At 48.1% G+C, this 8,679-nt stretch overlaps 1 long non-coding RNA gene across 1 annotated transcript; it reads left to right on the top strand.

Moving 5' to 3' along the window:
* The first annotated feature begins 2,962 nt into the window (after positions 1 to 2,962).
* Positions 2,963 to 7,776, top strand: LOC147584762 (uncharacterized). The gene is made up of 2 exons (XR_015253049.1): positions 2,963 to 3,345; positions 7,143 to 7,776. It is a non-coding gene; the product is annotated as an uncharacterized LOC147584762 (long non-coding RNA).
* Positions 7,777 to 8,679: the final 903 nt, after the last annotated feature.

Raw genomic sequence — 8,679 nt, 5'->3', positions numbered from 1 at the left:
CTTCAGATCACTGGGATCTAAAACAAAGAGTCCCTGGGGCACTCGTGACAAGAAACAGGGCCCCACTTTTCAGCACGGAGCTTTCAGACTTTAGATCTGGCATCAAAGATTTGGTCACAGTGATTGCTTCCACTTGGGGCCTGCTGGGACTTTAGTGGGTCCCCAAATATTTTGAATTTCTTCGCAAAGCTGTCCCAGACTGTGTAACCTTTCTTTTGTCATGTGTAATAATAGGCAAACAGCTACTAGTTTTATAGAGAAATAAAGCTGGAGTGAATCAAATAGCCTGGGGTGGGTGGGTGGGTGGGGGGGGGAATCACAGCTTCAACTTTGACAGAGGACTTGGAAGAGATCTGCCAATGTGTAACCTTAGGGGAAATTCTGTATTTTCTTCAAATCCGACTTCTTCATCTAAAAAACAGTAAAAACACAATGCCTGTGTGAGAAGGTCAATGTGAGGATGAATGAATAAACACGGAAGGTGCCCAGGAGGCACTCCAAGAGTCTTAGCCTTCCCTCTCTCTCCTCCTGATCTCCACCCCCTTCTCTCTCTAGAGCTATGATTTTCAAACTGTTTTAACTGCTGGAACTATCTATCTATCTATCTATCTATCTATCTATCTATCTATCTAAATGTTTATTTATGTAGAGAGTGGGAGAGCCTGAGTAGGGGAGGGGCAGAGAGAGAAGGAGAGAAAAGACCTCAAGCAGGCAGCGCAGAGCCTGATGCAGGCCTGGAACCCATGAGCTGTGGAATCGTGACTTGAGCCGGAAGCAAGAGTCAGACGCTTAACTGACTGAGCCACCCAGGCTCCCCACTGCTGGAACTTTTTAAAAATTCAAATAAATGTGTATGTAGAAGCCCAACATAGAAAACCGATAAAAATCCCAAGCTGCTACCAAGGAAGCACCTGCTCTGTCCCCTCTTCTCCTTGGTAGAAGCTTCCTGCAATTTCAGTGCCATCGGGGTGGGCTTTCTCGTGTGCTGGGAGACCCTGTGGAATAGGGGCACCTTTGATCGGTGCCCCCCCTGTGCTGCTCCCCACTCTTCCCAGATCCTGACAACTGAAATCTTCCCATGGAGGGCTCTGGTGTGTTTTGGGTTTAAATGAAAGCACTTTGAGTCAGAGTTCTTTCTATTCTGGTGTTTTTTCTGACGAACTCACTTTTCTGAGGAACAGTGGGACTAGCTGCCTGGGAGCTCTTGCTGAGCCTGAGGTGCGAATGTTCTCGTACAGGAGCTGGACGAGAGCAGTGAGGGTTCTTGTTTTGTGCTCCTGCGTCAGAAACGGGGGAAATACTTGGACTGCACAGCCCTTTCTTTACTCAAGTTGGTGTGCCTACCAGATCTTATTGGCACATGAAAAAGACATAGGATTAGGCACGCTGGTGCAAGGAGGGGGTCACAGGGTCAATCGCAAGACACTTGGCTGTGCACTGAGGTCTAGTGTGAACTGGCCTCTGTGTGCACCTCTACCTCAGGGGGTTGGCTCTGCAAGAGGCTGTTCCTGAAGGGACCACCCTCAGAGGGTGCCCAGCTGGGCAGGGAAGCCCAAGGGCAGTGAGGGCTCCAGCAGGTGCACTTCCACCGCACCCCCACGACTCACCCCATCTCTGCCTTCTTCTCATGTTGGCCACCATTTCCTTTCCTGCGGGATCATCTCGAGGCTTGTGAGAAGGGGCACATTCCTCCCTCCCAGGGAGGAGGAACATTTGAGGGCTGGGCAAAGGGCTTCTCTTCCTTTCTGTGTCTCTGATTATAGATTGCTGGGTCTGGAGGATGAGGACGGGCTGGAGTCCTGCCTGAGCCGGGAGTTGGGATGTACAGTATTGCTTTCAAGACCTTAGTCATCAGTAAACAGCTATTATGCTCGGGCTCTAATGTGCTCTCTCTTCTGCTGGGTCGCCTGTGGTTGCCATGGATATGGCTTTGTCTTTGGAGGCCTATAACCAAGGAGGATTTAAGTAAATCCTCATGGGTCAATATTACCATAGCCCACCCCACCCCACCCCCCTGACCCCTCCCAAAAAAAAAGAGAGAAAGAAAAAGAGAAAATGAGGCCACACTTAAACAACTCCAAGAAATCCTTAAACAGTTCTGCACTCATCACCAAAACAACAACAAAAACCCCGGGCTTTAATTGCCGGAACTTACAGGGCACACATTTTAAAAGTGTACTCAGAATTAGAAAGATGAGGTCCATTAATGGCTCTGATTGCAGCGAGTGTAAAATGATGGTATTTCCCGGTCTGGTGTTTTGGACAATATAAAGTTACATTTTGTTTTCTTGCCAGTGCTTAGTTTTTAGAATGCTTCTTGATTTGCCGTTTCTAAGATGTGTCATATTCCAGCATATAAACGAAGCTGTGTTTCAAGCAAACAGTAGTGGTTTCTGGCCACAGAGGATTCGGTGACATTTGGTAATGACTATGGAAGATGGGTAGATTGATTTAAGAAGGCTGAAAAAAGAAAGAAGACTGGGTCCTGAGCAGTGACCAACGAGCTCCAGTGTCTTTGTTTGAAAACACACGCACGCTCCCCCCGGGATTGCTCATAAGTCACCCCAGCGAAAGGTGCTGTCCCCTGGTAAAGCAGAGGTCAGAGGCTGAGAGCCCATGTGTGGCCATAGCCCCTCCATGCTTTGGTTCTTTGCTCGAGAGTTGCATCCTTTTAATGGGCTGCCCTTTGTGTATGTTTCTTTGTGTGTGTTTCCCGGGACCACACGGCTCAGGCAGAGAGGCAGGCTGTGGATGCTGGGATGAGGACCCCAGCCGAGGTGCCCACAGCACAGAAAGGGCTGTTTCTGTAGCAGTGTTCATGCCGGCATCGCCAGGCTGCCCCCTTCCCTCCTGGTAACAACCCGAAGTTTTGTCACCCATCTTACTGGCTTCCGTGTTCACTGTCATTGGCAGCAGGACACTTCCAGTGAAGAAGTTGGGTCTGAGTTGCAATTACCCAGAGATCTCTTCCACTGAAGTGGGAAAAAGTGATGTCAATTTCCTCTCTGTGGGCTTTTCCTCTCTTGAGTTTTCGCGTGTTTGTGTCAAACTCCGGATTAATCCACAGCCTCTCTTTGCTTGCCTTCCGAAACTCTCCCCAGTCCCTGCCTATCGTGTTACCCGGCAACCGTTGGGACTTCCCGAGTGGAGGATTATGACACTCTTGCTTTGATGCCAGGCGACCCAGTGCAAAGCCCCCTGTGATTGTCAGGAGCAGAGAAGGTGATAATGCTGCTGGCTGGTGGCCACCAGGGTCAGCGCTGGCCTGTCTGGACGAAAAAGGGAAGCTCACGCCTGAGCTGCCTCTGGAGGGTGCTGGGAGAAATGGCCTGCCTCCTACATCAGGTAGGAGTTGGCTCCCACCTTGCCCCCATCCTGCCTCGAGCTGCCTGGGAGGCCGAGGCCAAGTTCTAGAGTGGAGGGTCGGCAAACAGAGGCCCAGCTTCCGGGTTCGATGAGGTCTGCTGGGACGGGTGTCTTGGAGGCCTAACACAGCTTCAGGATGTGAGAGGAGTCCCCAGATAAACCGCTGCTAGGTTGTCTGAGCCGCCTTATCAGACTCTTGAGGAAATTCTCGTCCTCACGGCTTCCATGTAGTTCTTCCGGGACCACCACCAAACAGGATAGCTTTCATGGAAAAGCTGAGGGCTGTGCTAATCCTTAGTTGGCATCAGGCCAAGAGAGATAATTTTGATGTGGGTTAAAAGGAGTTTTCTGATTTTCCAAGCTGGTAGATGGAAAGGAAAAGGGGATGTCTGGAGTTTGGATTTGTGGATGAAGGAAAGGACCTGGGAAGGTTATGAACCTTTAAGTAGCATCCTATCTGTACCGTTACCAAAGATCCCAAGAAAGAAAAGGCAGAAGCAGGCAATGTGGTGTAGAGGGAAAGCCGCCATAGCTCTGATTTTAAATGAACACAAACAAAAGATGGAAGGAGGGACACGACATGAAGGGTGTCACAAAAGAATAGCAGGAATCTGTATATTAGTGTCAGAAAAACTGAAGTCCAGAATACACTAAGACTCGTGAAATAGCAGCTGACATGAGAATAATGCTCTGTCATTTGCAAAGCATTTTCATGTAAATGATCACATGGATGCTCACAGCAATCCTGTGGGGGTGGGGGTGGGGCTGGGGGTGGGGTAGTTATTATCCTCCGAGTGTGTGGGGACTTCTCAGAGGCAAAGCTGGGATTTGAGCCCAGATCATCTTGGGCCAAATGCTGGGTCTTTCCACCACACCACATCACTTTTTGTTACATCGTTTAGAAGTATATTTAGAGAAAGATGGGCAGGCCCATGGTTCCAGAGACAGTGTGATAGTAAGAAAAACTAGGTGCTCCTATATTTCCTTCAATTCATCACGAAGCAACACAATCTTCAAAGGATAGAACCAAATTTCTTAAAGTGGATGAGACCTTCAAGGAGAATCGAGTTCTGTAAGCTCAGGCCTGGACATCGTAGATGGCTGTTTCCAAAGGGACCTGAATTTCTCTTGCATGGCACTTACTTCAGAAATTGCTTGCTCAGTATCTGTGTTCCCCACTAGCCTTAGCATCTTGAAGGCAGGATCCATGGCCATCCTGTCCATCATTATGTCCCCTTTGGCTGCCCAGGCAATGAATAAATAACTAACCACAGAACAACGAGCAGTAATTTTGGTGAAATTATAGAGAATGGGAGGTATGCCACACAGAGAGGCAGAAGTCATCATGATTTACCAAAAAAAAAAAAAAAAAAAAAGATTCTAGAGTCTACTTGCCAATTAACTAACATTAGTCTCTAAGGTATTTGTATTCATTTCAACGATAAAAATGAGGCCCAGATATAGAAAGTGACTCCCATGAACTCATTTCAGTCATCCCAGAGATCCAATCAGAACCTCTGTTTTGGGTCAGTCAAGGCTGAGATTGGGCCATCTGGGCTGTAATGTCAGGAATAAGTGCAGGAAAGAAAGGATTTCAAGGCAAGAATCTTTTGTTTTAGAGTCTAGGCTCTGGTTTCAGAATGAATTGTTCTATTAAGTACTCAGGCTTAGTAGAAGCAGCTTTACTTTCAGCTTGTGCTAGAAGGTACATATTTTAGAGACGGCGGGAGAGGATACATTCAACACCAAAGCCAAGCGATGCTATCAGTTATCAATACTTAACCATCATGACCATAGGCACCAGATGTGCAAATGTGAACACAGGCAGAATGTTCTCTAGAAGACATTGACTGGATTCAACTGAAGCCAGATTTCCAGAGATTTCTGAAGCTCCACTCTTCTCAGGAAGGACACTAGTTAAAGGGAAGCTTCTCGGGGTGCCTGGGTGGCTCAGTCGGTTGAGCGTCCGACTTCGGCTCAGGTCATGATCTCACGGTCCGTGAGTTCGAGCCCCGGGTCGGGCTCTGTGCTGACAGCTCAGAGCCTGGAGCCGTTTCGGATTCTGTGTCTCCCTCTCTCTCTGACCCTCCCCCGTTCATGCTCTGTCTCTCTCTGTCTCAAAAATAAATAAATATTTTTAAAAAATTAAAAAAATAAAATAAAATAAAGGGAAGCTTCTCATCTCTTTTCCTGTACTCCAGGCACACCTTTCCAACTCCACGTGTGAACTTTCATGGGGCTGGAAGGACCTCGAGCTAAGTCCATCTCATGCCTTTATCCTCCTCATTCACTTCACGGTAGTCACAGTGGTCTTGTCTTCTCTTGGCTCCTCAACACACTCAGGTGTTCCTACCCCAGGGCGCTGGCACCTGCCGTTCTGTCTTCCAGAACCCTTCCCTAGATCATCATCCCCACCACTGGCTTGGTGTCATTCAGGCCTCAGCTCAGAATCTCCTGGGAGAGGCCTGCCTGACCCATTTCCTGTTGTGTTTTCCTCAGGGTGCTTTCATCACAATACAAAATTGTTTAGTTTCTCTTCTCTCCCTTCTCCCTCCCCTTCTCCTCTCTCTCTCCTTCCTTGTGCCTCTTCTTCCTTGTTTGTCTTCCCCACTAAAATGGGAGCTCCATGAGGCTGCTCCTTATCGGTCTTGCTTGCAGACGTATCTTCAGTGCCCGGGACGGCACCTGAGCAGGTGCTCAGTATACATTTGTTGTGTGACTATGTTGACTCGCCCCACCTCCTTCCTTGGCTGCTTCCATTTAGAACACTCACGGACACTACAGTCGTCTATTTTCAACACATGGTAAATGAGGAAAGGTAAATGGAGACCATTTGAAAGCCCTTTGATATTCCGTAAATAGTCTTAATTTTTGAGGTGTTTCTGATAACCTGAAAACAATCCGCAGTGACAGGCTCAGAGCACCAGTTCTGGAGGCATCCAGAGGCTGAAGGAACTGTCCTGCAGTACAGGAAACCTCAGGGAAAGCTGAGGAAAGGGAACCCGGTGAGTCTATCTGGGAATGCAAAAAGCACTGCTGGCAGGAGATAAGCCTGCTCGGGGTCTCTCAAAATATCCTTTATTCAGATTATGTTGTGCCCACCTGATCAGTGCCCATGGGCAAGCTCAGGGTTGGAAGGGGCTAGGAGCAGGCCAAGGATAGGCAGTAAAAGAGAAGCTTGGGCGGCAGAGGAAGCTGAGGAAAACACGTCCCAGGAGGTACTGGCTCCAGGTTAGCATTTCTTTTTTTTTTTTTTTTTTTTTTTTTTAATTTTTTTTTTTTCAACGTTTATTTATTTTTGGGACAGAGAGAGACAGAGCATGAACGGGGGAGGGGCAGAGAGAGAGGGAGACACAGAATCGGAAACAGGCTCCAGGCTCTGAGCCATCAGCTCAGAGCCCGACGCGGGGCTCGAACTCCCAGACCGCGAGATCGTGACCTGGCTGAAGTCGGACGCTTAACCGACTGCGCCACCCAGGCGCCCCCAGGTTAGCATTTCTGCTGATCTTACTGAACGATGTGGGCATGCCCCCTCCCCTGCCCTTTACCTCGGTTTGAAGAAACAGGGGTGTTAGTGGGGAAGGTAGGAAGGGGTGAGGCTGTCAGACCATCTTGTGGAACAATACCCCCAATAACAGTCAATTAAATAAAATTCTGAGCTTAAGCAATACAGGTCTGCACAGCAGCTATGATGTCATTGATCCAATTGCCTTCTCCTCATTGTTCTGCCGTCTTTGGACTTCGCCCTCATTTGGACTACCACATCCACATTTCAGCCAGAAGAGGAAAAGAAGGGGAAGGAGCTCAACTTTCAAGCTTACCATGAGGAAGGTGCACGGGTACTCTCCATTCTTATCCCATTGGCCAGAACTTTGTCCGTGGACATACCTCAGTCCAAAGGAGTCTGGGAAATGAGGTCTTGAACTGGGTGGCCGTGTCCCACCTAAAAATTCCGCAGCCGTGAAAAAGAAGGAAGAGATGTATCAGGAAACGGCATTTCTGTCACAGGTGAGCGGAAGAAATTGCCTTGTGAATACGATGATGATTATCCTTTGCAACTGGCCCCGGGAAGAAGTAACTGCCCTGGGAGGAAAATCATTCGGCTGTCTGCCAGGTCTTTGCACGGCAAACTATAGATTTTGATAAACAGACCACTGCACATTTCTCCCTGGCAAGAATATAAAGCCCAGTGATAATAAGGCATATGAGTGCCATAAACCCTAAGTAGCTGGTTTGAAGTCATCAGAATGCAGCACCTACCAGATAATTTACCCAATCTGTCAGAATGCTGCTTCCTGCTTCCACCATCAACCATTTGGAATTAACTATAAAGCAGGTCTGCTGTGGAGTCTAAATCTAGAAACAGTAGAATGTAAGCTCTGGAGATATTACATTTGTGGCAGGCACTTATTCACTCGATGTGTAACTACTGGGTACCCACTGCACCAAGCTGGCCTATGGGGTGGGGCAGCTGTGATATTGAGAATGACAGAGATGTATGTTCACGAGTTCAGTGACAGAACATCTGCTTATGAATGAGGGCATTCACTCATTTGTTCATTCGTTCAACGACTATTTAGTGAACCCCTACTTTGAATCAGACCCACGGTGATGGGACACATTGATAAACAAGCAGGACAAGGTTCTTGCCTCAGAGCATATATTCTAGTGTGAGGAAAAAGGCAGGAAAGAAGAAAGCAAGCCTGTGAACAGACAGGATACTATAGAGTGATAAATACTGAAGGAACTAAATAGAGTGGTGATGGAGAACTTGGGCAGTGAATAGGAGGGTCAGTGAGGGCCTTTCTGAAGTGATGGTTGAATCCTGAAGGATGAGAAGCCAGCCACATGGGAAGCCAGGAGCAGGGAGGTGGCAAAGAGCTTGTGTGTTAGTGTGTCTGGTGTGGCCGGAGTGTTTTGAGCGAGTGGACACTGATGCAAGATGAGACTGACTGGACGAGGCTGGTCCCAGAGAGTTTTCTGGAAAGGGTGGAACTTGAGCCGATCCTTGCAGGACAGGTAAGGTTCGAGTCTGCGAGAGGGGAAACATTTGCAAAGTAGGGTGAGCTCTGAGGGGCTTGAGCCAGGACTGTGCCGACCCAAGATGGTGGGTGAGAAGGGTTCCTGATGGGAGGAGTGAGAGAAAAGGCTGGAAAGGCAACCTCAGGAAACTTCTGGAAGGCAAAGGGACTTGAATTCTCAAAGATCATGTACAGCCATTTGATCAGGAGAGAGGCATGATCGAAGCGTGGTTTTAGAGAGATTTTCTACAAACTACGTAGTAGCCTCTCAGTCTTGGCACTATTGATGCTT

Source organism: Puma concolor, chromosome A1 (genome assembly GCF_028749965.1).
Source record: "Puma concolor isolate L17-30 chromosome A1, mPumCon1.1.hap2, whole genome shotgun sequence".
Taxonomy (NCBI): Eukaryota; Metazoa; Chordata; class Mammalia; order Carnivora; family Felidae; genus Puma; species Puma concolor.
This window is presented reverse-complemented; position numbering and strand designations above follow the sequence as displayed.